Source organism: Arachis ipaensis, chromosome B10 (assembly GCF_059453495.1).
Source record: "Arachis ipaensis isolate K30076 ecotype BB chromosome B10, ASM5945349v1, whole genome shotgun sequence".
Taxonomy (NCBI): domain Eukaryota; kingdom Viridiplantae; phylum Streptophyta; class Magnoliopsida; order Fabales; family Fabaceae; genus Arachis; species Arachis ipaensis.
The window spans coordinates 21,554,729-21,568,085 of record NC_142435.1 but is presented as its reverse complement, the minus strand read 5'-3'; positions in this window follow the sequence as shown (position 1 = coordinate 21,568,085).

Below are 13,357 nucleotides of genomic sequence, written 5' to 3'. Positions count from 1 at the left end.
TTTTGGACATATTCTATTTTTTGATTAATGAACAAATTTATATATGTTGTAAATATTTTGTTTTGGTATCAATAGGTATCTTGACGTTCTGTGTTTTTAAGATTATACGTAATAGTAAACTACATCTCTGTTAGACTTCTTTTTTTTGTTTTTTTTTTTTTTTGTCTAACAATTGTTATTATATTTTATTATCTTTTATTATCTTAGAAAACATGATATACCATTTATTGACATATTGAGTAATTGTTGTATTCTATTGTTTTATTTTAATGTAGTGATAATTTTGTAATTATCCAAATTTAATACAACATACTATTTTTATAGAATATATTTTAGTTATATTCTTAGTATTTTTTTTTAAAAAGCTTTAAATTACGTGAACCCCGTGCATTGCACGAGTTATCACGCTAGTTATTGTGATACTAAAACATACCAATTATGGCTAACTTTGAGTACTACAATAAAATATAAACAAAAAAATTTGAAACTAATCAAATTATGCAAAAATAATAATTGTTTAACTTCTCTTTAATGTATTGTCAAAGAAAGTATTTCAATGGATAAAATAATTGTTGAACTTCTCTTTGCTTTGGTATTTGTCCACCAAAATGATTATCATTAAGAAAAAGAATGCTCAACTCTAAACTTGTAAAGTCTTGTATCAAATCTCCAATGCTATTAGTTATTTGGTTGTAACTAAAGTCAAACAAGAACTTTCTTTAAATATTCTTTTTGGTTTTACATTCTTTTGCTATCAATCAACATCTGAGAATTGGTATGTGTAAGACCCAAAACCTTTGAAAAGTCTTATTATGATCAAGTCTCAAATCATATTGTTATTTATAGCCTTAATTTTAGAGATTATTTTATTAAGGATAATTAAGGCAAGTTTGGATTTATTGAACTTGAGATAAGTTATGATTATTATCTAATATGATAATTATTGGATTATTTTCTATAATTATATTATAAAGTTGGTAGTTATGAAATAATAAGGATTTTTATATGATTTGGATTAAATAAGTAATATTTTAAATATTAATATTGTTACTTTGGAAAATAAAGGGTTTAATTATATTATTTCTAATTATTTTGATTTGGGCATTTTATGGAAAATAATTTGTAGAATTGATGAGCAAATGGTATTTTCTATATACAATTAGTGTTGGATTTAATTGGGTTTCAATTACTATATTTTTCCCAATTTCATTTGAAATTACAAAAGCATCCCTAACCCTAAGTTTTAAAAATGAAACCCTAACCCTGAAACCCTAACCCATGACCCGGTTCCCTTCAGCCACACCCCCAAAACTTCCTTTGCTCTCAGCTGCGGCAACATACACAGAATTTCCTATGTTCCCTGAAAGAAAAAAAAATGAAATGAAGCCGAAGGAGGAGTGGGGTGAGGAATCCACGGAGAAGGAAGGAGAGGGGGAGAAGAGGGAGGCGGCGCGATGGGTGCCACTGCCACCGTCGTCGCCGTTGCTAGCCGAGGGGAAGGGAGATCTGGGCGAGCACGAAGAGAGAGAGAGAGAGAGCTCGCGAAACAGGGAGAGGAAGGATCTGGTCGCGCCGTCACCACGCGGTTGCTGAGCCATGCCATCGCCGCCCTGTCCCTAAAGCCCTGAGTCGCGCTTCTGTCACCGAGCCAGAGGAGCTCATCCTTGCTGAGTCGCCGCCACAACTGCTGGGGTTGTCGCCGCCATCTTGCCTCTGCCGGCGAGCACGAAGAGAGAGGGAGAGTGCGACAGGGGAGAGCATGGCCGCCTGGGTCACCGTTTCCAAATCCATCCTTCCCGTCGCCACTGTCGTCCAGGGAAGACCGCCGCTGCTTCTGTGTCCTCCAACGGCGCCGCTACACGAGTCGGAGGAACTCGTCCCTGTTGAGCCGCCGCCGCCACTGCTAGGGTTTGCCGCCTCCGTGCCGTTGGGAGGAAGGCCGTCCAGTCACACCGAGCAGGAGAGACAGAGAGAGCTGAGGCCGAGCTGGAGGTCCAACCACCGCAACCAGCCGCCGTTCACGTCGCCGGCGTCGCCTCCATCGGAACCGCCGCCGTCAGTACCAGCTTTACCTCCGACGTGGCTGATTATGGGTGAAAAAGGGGGCGGAGCTGCCTCTGCCGTCGGAGAACCTTGTTGCCATTGCCGGAGAACTCTGCCGGTAAGGGTTTTAATTTGCGGTTTTGGTCATTTTGGATCTTGAGAAGGTTTTAATGCTGCGCGATTTTTTATAGTTGATCCACCGGAGCTTCTGGCCACCGCTGGAGCTATTGTCGGGGCCGGTTCGAAATCGCAACTGCTTCGTGTTGTTATTCCGGTAAGAAATCATGTTTCGAAAAGCCTTGCGTTAGTATTCTGTTGTGTTCGGTTAATGAATATGAGTTTTGGTAACGTGGGGTCAAGTCCTAATCATTATATGTTGCGATTAGTGTTGCTATGGTTATTGCGAACGTGGTTGGGAGCTGAGGTTTTAGTTGCCATCAGTTCGGATTGAGGCGGAAAGGACTTGATGCAGCGTTTGGGTTATGGAATTGCGTTTTGAGGTAGGGGCGCTTTCCGAAAACTATATTTTGTATATTGGAATTATTACATATGGGTACTGATGTGAGGATGTGTATTTGGTGATTGTATCAGTCCTATGTATTGTTTGGTTGTGTTGTATGATTATGGGTGTTGGTTTAACTCGACTGTTGTGTGGCTTTGTGAAACAAAATGCTTTTGAAATTGATTCTTTTAAAGCTTTGAGATCGAGTTGAATCCGTTGGAAATTAATTTGATTTGAATGGATTTTCTTGAGAATGTGTAAAATAGAATACACTCTCGATTTCAGCCTAGCTGGCTTTAAATGATCTGGTTTTTGATAAATGATTGTTGCTGAACCGTTTCTTTAAAGCTTTAGAAATGAGTTTATTCGGCTGATAATGATTTGATGTTGAAACGGCTTTCTTGAAATATGGAATTGAGATGACTGTTGGATTTTGGCTTGCCTTGGACCGATTTTGAAATTTGGGCTGTTGAAAAGGATTGTGAAACGGTTTAGTTGGGACCCGAACCGGGTGGCAAAGTCCAAGTTTTAGGGGAGGTGCTGCCGAAATTTCTATAAAATCCGAGTCTTTATTGAAATGTTGTTTGGAGAATGATTAGTTAAAGACTTCTAATATTTTATTTGAATTATCAAGAAAAGGATGATTCATGCTTTTGAAATGAGTTAGTAAAAGGGGAAATTGTAATTTAGTCTTGCTTCTTAAGAAAGGCATTGTATCTCTCTCAAGAGAAAGTTATTTAGATGAAACTTGTGTTTTAAAGCTGTTTGAACGTGAAAAGGGTTTATGCCTTTGAATTTGATTTGGGGGTTTCAAATAAAGAAGTTTCAATGGCTTTGAAAGAACCTGAATGTCTATTGACAAGTTTTATTTTGAAATGTTTTGAGAAAGGTTTTAAGTACTCTTTGAATTCTGAATTTTTACAAGACTAAAACAATCTTGAACAGTTGAAATGCTTTAGAACTCATCATGGGGGTTGAAGTTGGTTTTTGCCTAAGTAAAGGAAACGGCTTTGAAAGAAGTAAATGATTATGTGACTCGGTTTGGCTTAGATCCTATTTTATTACTCAAATCGGAAAGCCAATGTTTTAATTATTTTAAATGAATTTGGCGAAATGAGTTATGTTATTCTCCCCTAAAGACTTGGGACTCTGCCGAGAAACTTTTGTTATAAAATCCCATTGTTGGATGGGTGATTTTGAATATCTCAAAGAGGCTTTTAACTTGCCATGATTATGAAAGTATTGGAAAGAGGATGCCGAGAGTGGCATTGTTTTAAAAGGGGAATTTACCTTGAGTAAAAGTGGCTTATGAGCCTGAGATGATTTGAGAAATGAGATCTTTAAAGCCAAGGCTGAAAAGAGTTGAAACTTGATTTTAAAGTGAAATGAATTGAGAAAATGATTTATGACTTAAATGCCGATTTCATAAATCTGATGATTTTGAATGGTGGAAGTGCTGTTTTATTATGAGCCGGAATGGCTATGTATGATTATGAATATTGACTGGTTCTGGATTGAACCGTGAGCCGGAATGGCTGTGTGTGATTATCAATATTGGCTGGTTATGGACTGAACCGTAAGCCGGATGGCTGAGATGGATGTTGATCCATGGATGAGAATGAATGCATGTATATGCTGAATTATTGATAATTGTGATTTTTGCACTTCCACTATTGGAGATGAGGGTTTCCCTGGGTAGTAGCAATGGCTAGCCACCATGTGCTCCAGGTTGAGACTCGAAACTCTGTTAACCCAATGTCGTAAGTGTGGCCGGGCACTGTGAAAGGCCCGGATGAGCTCGCCCCCATAAATATTCACCAGTGATGGTGATGGATAAATATTCACCAGTGAGGGTGATGGATATGGATCATGATTATGATCAAGTTTATGATGAGTATAACTCGAGTTGGGGATGCACGACAGAGGGACAGTCCAATGGTTAGCTACCAGGACTTGTCGGGTTGGCTCTATAACCGACAGATGATATCATCAGCTACTAGGGACAGGCATGCATCATATGCATTTGTGTGAAATTGGTTGGGTGTGCATATTATACTTGGTTTGCCTATGTGATTAATTGCTAACTGTTCTACTTGTAATAACTGTTTGTTTGTGCTTGAACTTCCTATCTGTGTTTGCATCTGGGACTCTGTTGGATTGTGGTGATTGGTTGTTGATTGGATTGTTTGGGCCTAGGGCCGTGGTTGGAATGAGATGAGCTGATGGTTGATTTCAGTTTTTGTGTTTCTAGTTTGGAATAAAATTATGAAAGGCTATTTTGGTTCCGCATAGATAAACCGTTTTGAAAGGCTTTTGAGTTTTTGAGAATTGAACGGTTCTTCTTTCCGAAAAGATTTCCGACTTTACTTTCATTTGTAAACCGTTATTTTTGAAAAGAGGCATAAGACGGTTATGAATCACTGGTGCGGTTGTCTTCACGTATCCTATTACAGTAATTCCCAAAAACCCTCTACTGAGAACCCTTTCGAGGATGATGTTCTCACCCCCCTACATTTTTTCCCTTTCAGGATATGGGCGCAGAAGTCACGAAGAGTTTACTTTGTTATTGAGATGCTCTATGTTGCTTTAGATTATTATTTTTGTACCCTCGCCTTTATCTTGATATATTCCGTAAGAGGGATAGGAATTGTATTGGATTATGCTTGTAATAATATTTATATATATGTATGTATATATACATGTATGTACTCTTTATGAGTTTCTGTAAGTTGTATGGTATGTATGGATGTACGTTGTATAGCAAAAGTATTTTTGGGAGCGGTATTGCGGTTTAAAGTTTTAAACAGGCTCATATTTTAGTATTAAATAATATAAGTGTCGTTGTAATGTCCGAGCTATCAGAGTAGCGCAGCCGGAAGTGCGAGCTTTGGTAGTTAGGGTGTTACATTATGGTATCAGAGCAGTTCTTCCTGTAGAGCCTAAGGAATGGACTGACTATGCTTCAATTGCATACTCTGAGTGTTTGTCATGCATTAGGTCTTGTCGAATGACGAGAATTAGAGCTATATGCACATGACGATCTATTGATTTAACGCTGTTAGTCTTGCATTGCATAATTCCTGATATTAAGTTTGGCCGGCTTAATACTAGTGAATTATGTATATGAAAGCACTAATGGGTTATCATAGATGATATTCGAGTTTTGAGTAAAGCGAATCGCGGATTTTGGGGACGTTAGAAACTATTTCTCGAGGCTATTCAATTGTGTGTCTTGAAATTCTATTCGAGTCGACCTATTCTTTCATATCCTAACTTGAAGTTCTTGTTTGCTACTCCTTTCGAAAAGTAATCTGATGTTTCCACCCTATTTCTCTATTCATATGCATTCTTGTTTGATCTTAATTGCATATGCTTATTTGCGGTCCTTGTACATCTATCTTCCTCTGTTTGAGTTCTTCCTGATCCCTGTATTCTTTGACATGGCTTTGAACTGGTCCTAATGAACTGTGCATTTTAACTCCTGATTTCGAGTACCTTCTTAGAGAAATTGTTGATTCAATTTTTCTTTTATTTGACAATGATTATAGTCAACTTTTAGATTTTTATAAAAATTGCTGTTGATTGGATATATACTTATCTGTATATAAAACTGTGAAGATTACTTATACAGTTTAACAACTATTTATTTCTAATACCTCACCTGTACTTTTACTGGTTTGCAGAATTGCATTTACTTTAAAAGTAAATTGACTTTCTAGTAATTTTACTATAGTTCCAATGTGCATCTTCAATTGATTATGTATTTGGGGTATTTTTTAAAATTCTAGAAAGAAAGGGGATTTCTTGCTTTTATCCCGGTTGAGTTTCGTTTGGTAAACTTCACTTAATTTATTTTGATTTGAGTTTGATTTAGCATACTACATGGTTTATGCTATTGTTGTTCTTTTGAAAATGTTGGACTCATAGCTTTCTCCTTATGATCAGACTCGCTCCTTCTTAAGCTTTTCACCTCTATGAATGTCATACATGATTCTGTTTTTAACTAATCTTTTACATCTTGTGAACATTACCATTGATCTTGGTTTGTCCCCTCTTGTGAATCTCATCCTTATGTGGGTCAGTTTGATTCGTTTCAAGTTAGTGCATTGTTTATTCTCCTATTATCTCTACAAGAGTTTTTAGTCAAAGATTTATCATAGAGAAATTACAAATGATTGAGTTGTCTTTTTCTGTAACTTTTGTATTCTTTTGGATCAATTTAAAACTTGTTTGATGTTTCATGTCTAGTGAATCTTGTTTGAACTACTTTAAATTAAGATCCTTTCTTGCAAGGCTTGATTCCTTTTTAGTACATCTTGAACTTCTTGAATGTTCTTTTGAGATGGTGATTTTAAGGACGCTTTTGGAATCTTGTTTTGAATTTTATAAAGCAGGTTGAATTCTCTTTGAAGAAGTTCCAAATCGAACTTATTTTTCAGTTGCTTGGTTATAATTGAAACCATTGTTCAATTTTTGACAAAATTGTTTTAAAGTTGACATGCGCTATTTTAAATGAGGTTTTGGAAAGTTTCCTTGTTTAGTGGAAATTGGTTCGTTTGTAATGCACCACTTATTTCCTTTACCAAATTGTAAGCAAATTTTTGTCTTGGAGTTTCCTTTTCTAAAAAGAGTTTAACTTCCTCTTTTGTACTTACTATAAATGTTATACACGCTTGTTTGAATACGAACTTTGGGAATTTCTGAACAAGCATTTGATCACTTCCGAGTTTTTATGAACTGCTTTTGGTTACGTTGTGCACCTAACTATCCTTCTAAAATATTTGAGGAAATACTTTAGCTTTTAGCCAAACTTGTGTGCATTTCATTTTTAAAATTCTGCATGATCTGTTTCAACATGAAAGTGTATTACAGCAAAGCCACGTTTATGCTTTTGTTACTCTCTTGAAGAATGTTTATTACTTAACTTTCTTCTAAACTGCGAAGTGATATTTCCACAAGTTTTCGATTCTTTTAAGAACAAAGTATTCGTAAGTATTTTAATTATGCTCTTGAGTTCTATGAGCTTGACTTGGGTCTGAGATATTCTTTTCTGTAACCTTTTACTTCTTCGACTCATCTTGAAATTGTTTCAAACTAAGGCGCTGATTCTCCTTCCTATTGATCCTATTGAATTTCTTTGATCCAAGGGTTATCCTTGAAGCTGTCAATTGATTTATTTCTAGCAAATTTCATTGCTTGAACGTCCTTGTTTATCTGGAAATTGGATACATTCCCTTAAATCTATGAGTATTGTCCTTGACAATTGTCTCTCCGTTCTAAATCTTGTATCCCTCGGAGTAGACTCGAAAATGGTTTGATATCACGTGCGACCTGTAGACGTAGTAACGCGATGCATTAGTTCTTTAAGACGTGATACATGTATACGGAAATTGAAGCGGTAGGTGTGCAACATTATGAGTTGGGGGTGTTTTGTTCCTTGCGAACGAATTTGCGGTTGTCAGGCTTATGATCGAATATGAGGGTTGTAAAGTGCTTGATGGAGTTGGAAAGTTGAGGCTTTGAAGTTGATGAGTTTAGTGTGCGGATGTTGAGCACGTCGTTTTAACCCCATCATGTTTTATAGCCTTCAATACCTTGCCTTACCATCACATGTTTGACCCATTTCATCTTTTGCATTGAGCCTACCTTGTAACGTTTGCTTTGCAATCACACTCCTACCTTTGCACCCTTATGCATATGACAATCAAAGTATTTGAAAACCGTATATATGTTTATATTTTGAGACATTTTTGCTTCTTCCTTAAATGTGTTCAAGGGTGAACTGTTATGAAAATTCTTTCGTTTTGTATCAATTTTCGAGGGCAAAAATTTTTATAAGGTGGGTAGAATGTAAGACCCAGAACCTTTGAAAAGTCTTATTATGATCAAGTCTCAAATCATATTGTTATTTATAGCCTTAATTTCAGAGATTATTTTATTAAGGATAATTAAGGCAAGTTTGGATTTATTGAACTTGAGATAAGTTATGATTATTATCTAATATGATAATTATTGGATTATTTTCTATAATTATATTATAAAGTTGGTAGTTATAAAATAATAAGGATTTTTATATGATTTGGATTAAATAAGTAATATTTTAAATATTAATATGTTACTTTGGAAAATAAAGGGTTTAATTATATTATTTCTAATTATTTTGATTTGGGCATTTTATGGAAAATAATTTGTAGAATTGATGAGCAAATGGTATTTTCTATATACAATTAGTGTTGGATTTAATTGGGTTTCAATTACTATATTTTTCCCAATTTCATTTGAAATTACAAAAGCATCCCTAACCCTAAGTTTTAAAAATGAAACCCTAACCCTGAAACCCTAACCCATGACCCGGTTCCCTTCAGCCACACCCCCAAAACTTCCTTTGCTCTCAGTTGCGGCAACATACACAGAATTTCCTATGTTCCCTGAAAGAAAAAAAAATGAAATGAAGCCGAAGGAGGAGTGGGGTGAGGAATCCACGGAGAAGGAAGGAGAGGGGGAGAAGAGGGAGGCGGCGCGATGGGTGCCACTGCCACCGTCGTCGCCGTTGCTAGCCGAGGGGAAGGGAGATCTGGGCGAGCACGAAGAGAGAGAGAGAGAGAGCTCGCGAAACAGGGAGAGGAAGGATCTGGTCGCGCCGTCACCACGCGGTTGCTGAGCCATGCCATCGCCGCCCTGTCCCTAAAGCCCTGAGTCGCGCTTCTGTCACCGAGCCAGAGGAGCTCATCCTTGCTGAGTCGCCGCCACAACTGCTGGGGTTGTCGCCGCCATCTTGCCTCTGCCGGCGAGCACGAAGAGAGAGGGAGAGTGCGACAGGGGAGAGCATGGCCGCCTGGGTCACCGTTTCCAAATCCATCCTTCCCGTCGCCACTGTCGTCCAGGGAAGACCGCCGCTGCTTCTGTGTCCTCCAACGGCGCCGCTACACGAGTCGGAGGAACTCGTCCCTGTTGAGCCGCCGCTGCCACTGCTAGGGTTTGCCGCCTCCGTGCCGTTGGGAGGAAGGCCGTCCAGTCACACCGAGCAGGAGAGACAGAGAGAGCTGAGGCCGAGCTGGAGGTCCAACCACCGCAACCAGCCGCCGTTCACGTCGCCGGCGTCGCCTCCATCGGAACCGCCGCCGTCAGTACCAGCTTTACCTCCGACGTGGCTGATTATGGGTGAAAAAGGGGGCGGAGCTGCCTCTGCCGTCGGAGAACCTTGTTGCCATTGCCGGAGAACTCTGCCGGTAAGGGTTTTAATTTGCGGTTTTGGTCATTTTGGATCTTGAGAAGGTTTTAATGCTGCGCGATTTTTTATAGTTGATCCACCGGAGCTTCTGGCCACCGCTGGAGCTATTGTCGGGGCCGGTTCGAAATCGCAACTGCTTCGTGTTGTTATTCCGGTAAGAAATCATGTTTCGAAAAGCCTCGCGTTAGTATTCTGTTGTGTTCGGTTAATGAATATGAGTTTTGGTAACGTGGGGTCAAGTCCTAATCATTATATGTTGCGATTAGTGTTGCTATGGTTATTGCGAACGTGGTTGGGAGCTGAGGTTTTAGTTGCCGTCAGTTCGGATTGAGGCGGAAAGGACTTGATGCAGCGTTTGGGTTATGGAATTGCGTTTTGAGGTAGGGGCGCTTTCCGAAAACTATATTTTGTATATTGGAATTATTACATATGGGTACTGATGTGAGGATGTGTATTTGGTGATTGTATCAGTCCTATGTATTGTTTGGTTGTGTTGTATGATTATGGGTGTTGGTTTAACTCGACTGTTGTGTGGCTTTGTGAAACAAAATGCTTTTGAAATTGATTCTTTTAAAGCTTTGAGATCGAGTTGAATCCGTTGGAAATTAATTTGATTTAAATGGATTTTCTTGAGAATGTGTAAAATAGAATACACTCTCGATTTCAGCCTAGCTGGCTTTAAATGATCTGGTTTTTGATAAATGATTGTTGCTGAACCGTTTCTTTAAAGCTTTAGAAATGAGTTTATTCGGCTGATAATGATTTGATGTTGAAACGGCTTTCTTGAAATATGGAATTGAGATGACTGTTGGATTTTGGCTTGCCTTGGACCGATTTTGAAATTTGGGCTGTTGAAAAGGATTGTGAAACGGTTTAGTTGGGACCCGAACCGGGTGGCAAAGTCCAAGTTTTAGGGGAGGTGCTGCCGAAATTTCTATAAAATCCGAGTCTTTATTGAAATGTTGTTTGGAGAATGATTAGTTAAAGACTTCTAATATTTTATTTGAATTATCAAGAAAAGGATGATTCATGCTTTTGAAATGAGTTAGTAAAAGGGGAAATTGTAATTTAGTCTTGCTTCTTAAGAAAGGCATTGTATCTCTCTCAAGAGAAAGTTATTTAGATGAAACTTGTGTTTTAAAGCTGTTTGAACGTGAAAAGGGTTTATGCCTTTGAATTTGATTTGGGGGTTTCAAATAAAGAAGTTTCAATGGCTTTGAAAGAACCTGAATGTCTATTGACAAGTTTTATTTTGAAATGTTTTGAGAAAGGTTTTAAGTACTCTTTGAATTCTGAATTTTTACAAGACTAAAACAATCTTGAACAGTTGAAATGCTTTAGAACTTATCATGGGGGTTGAAGTTGGTTTTTGCCTAAGTAAAGGAAACGGCTTTGAAAGAAGTAAATGATTATGTGACTCGGTTTGGCTTAGATCCTATTTTATTACTCAAATCGGAAAGCCAATGTTTTAATTATTTTAAATGAATTTGGCGAAATGAGTTATGTTATTCTCCCCTAAAGACTTGGGACTCTGCCGAGAAACTTTTGTTATAAAATCCCATTGTTGGATGGGTGATTTTGAATATCTCAAAGAGGCTTTTAACTTGCCATGATTATGAAAGTATTGGAAAGAGGATGCCGAGAGTGGCATTGTTTTAAAAGGGGAATTTACCTTGAGTAAAAGTGGCTTATGAGCCTGAGATGATTTGAGAAATGAGATCTTTAAAGCCAAGGCTGAAAAGAGTTGAAACTTGATTTTAAAGTGAAATGAATTGAGAAAATGATTTATGACTTAAATGCCAATTTCATAAATCTGATGATTTTGAATGGTGGAAGTGCTGTTTTATTATGAGCCGGAATGGCTATGTATGATTATGAATATTGACTGGTTCTGGATTGAACCGTGAGCCGGAATGGCTGTGTGTGATTATCAATATTGGCTGGTTATGGACTGAACCGTAAGCCGGATGGCTGAGATGGATGTTGATCCATGGATGAGAATGAATGCATGTATATGCTGAATTATTGATAATTGTGATTTTTGCACTTCCACTATTGGAGATGAGGGTTTCCCTGGGTAGTAGCAATGGCTAGCCACCATGTGCTCCAGGTTGAGACTCGAAACTCTGTTAACCCAATGTCGTAAGTGTGGCCGGGCACTGTGAAAGGCCCGGATGAGCTCGCCCCCATAAATATTCACCAGTGATGGTGATGGATAAATATTCACCAGTGAGGGTGATGGATATGGATCATGATTATGATCAAGTTTATGATGAGTATAACTCGAGTTGGGGATGCACGATAGAGGGACAGTCCAATGGTTAGCTACCAGGACTTGTCGGGTTGGCTCTATAATCGACAGATGATATCATCAGCCACTAGGGACAGGCATGCATCATATGCATTTGTGTGAAATTGGTTGGGTGTGCATATTATACTTGGTTTGCCTATGTGATTAATTGCTAACTGTTCTACTTGTAATAACTGTTTGTTTGTGCTTGAACTTCCTATCTGTGTTTGCATCTGGGACTCTGTTGGATTGTGGTGATTGGTTGTTGGTTGGATTGTTTGGGCCTAGGGCCGTGGTTGGAATGAGATGAGCTGATGGTTGATTTCAGTTTTTGTGTTTCTGGTTTGGAATAAAATTATGAAAGGCTATTTTGGTTCCGCATAGATAAACCGTTTTGAAAGGCTTTTGAGTTTTTGAGAATTGAACGGTTCTTCTTTCCGAAAAGATTTCCGACTTTACTTTCATTTGTAAACCGTTATTTTTGAAAAGAGGCATAAGACGGTTATGAATCACTGGTGCGGTTGTCTTCACGTATCCTATTACAGTAATTCCCAAAAACCCTCTACTGAGAACCCTTTCGAGGATGATGTTCTCACCCCCCTACATTTTTCCCCTTTCAGGATATGGGCGCAGAAGTCACGAAGAGTTTACTTTGTTATTGAGATGCTCTATGTTGCTTTAGATTATTATTTTTGTACCCTCGCCTTTATCTTGATATATTCTGTAAGAGGGATAGGAATTGTATTGGATTATGCTTGTAATAATATTTATATATATGTATGTATATATACATGTATGTACTCTTTATGAGTTTCTGTAAGTTGTATGGTATGTATGGATGTACGTTGTATAGCAAAAGTATTTTTGGGAGCGGTATTGCGGTTTAAAGTTTTAAACAGGCTCATATTTTAGTATTAAATAATATAAGTGTCGTCGTAATGTCCGAGCTATCAGAGTAGCGCAGCCGGAAGTGCGAGCTTTGGTAGTTAGGGTGTTACAGTATGAATGGATTGAGTTCAATAAAAACATGAATCCTCCTATTGGCTCAGATTCAAATCCCTCATTAACATGGTGGTTAGCATCTTAAAGCTGAAACAATTTAAAAAACAAAACAAAACTATTAGGTTATGTGTATAAAATTCATATGTTTATAAATCACAAACTATTAAATCAACCTGCCTACTTTGACTATCTCCAATATTAACCAATTGATTATTCTTTACATATATAAAAGAAAAAGCTATCACTATGCATTATTCAAATAAATTGTAAAAAACCAGCATGATTAAAA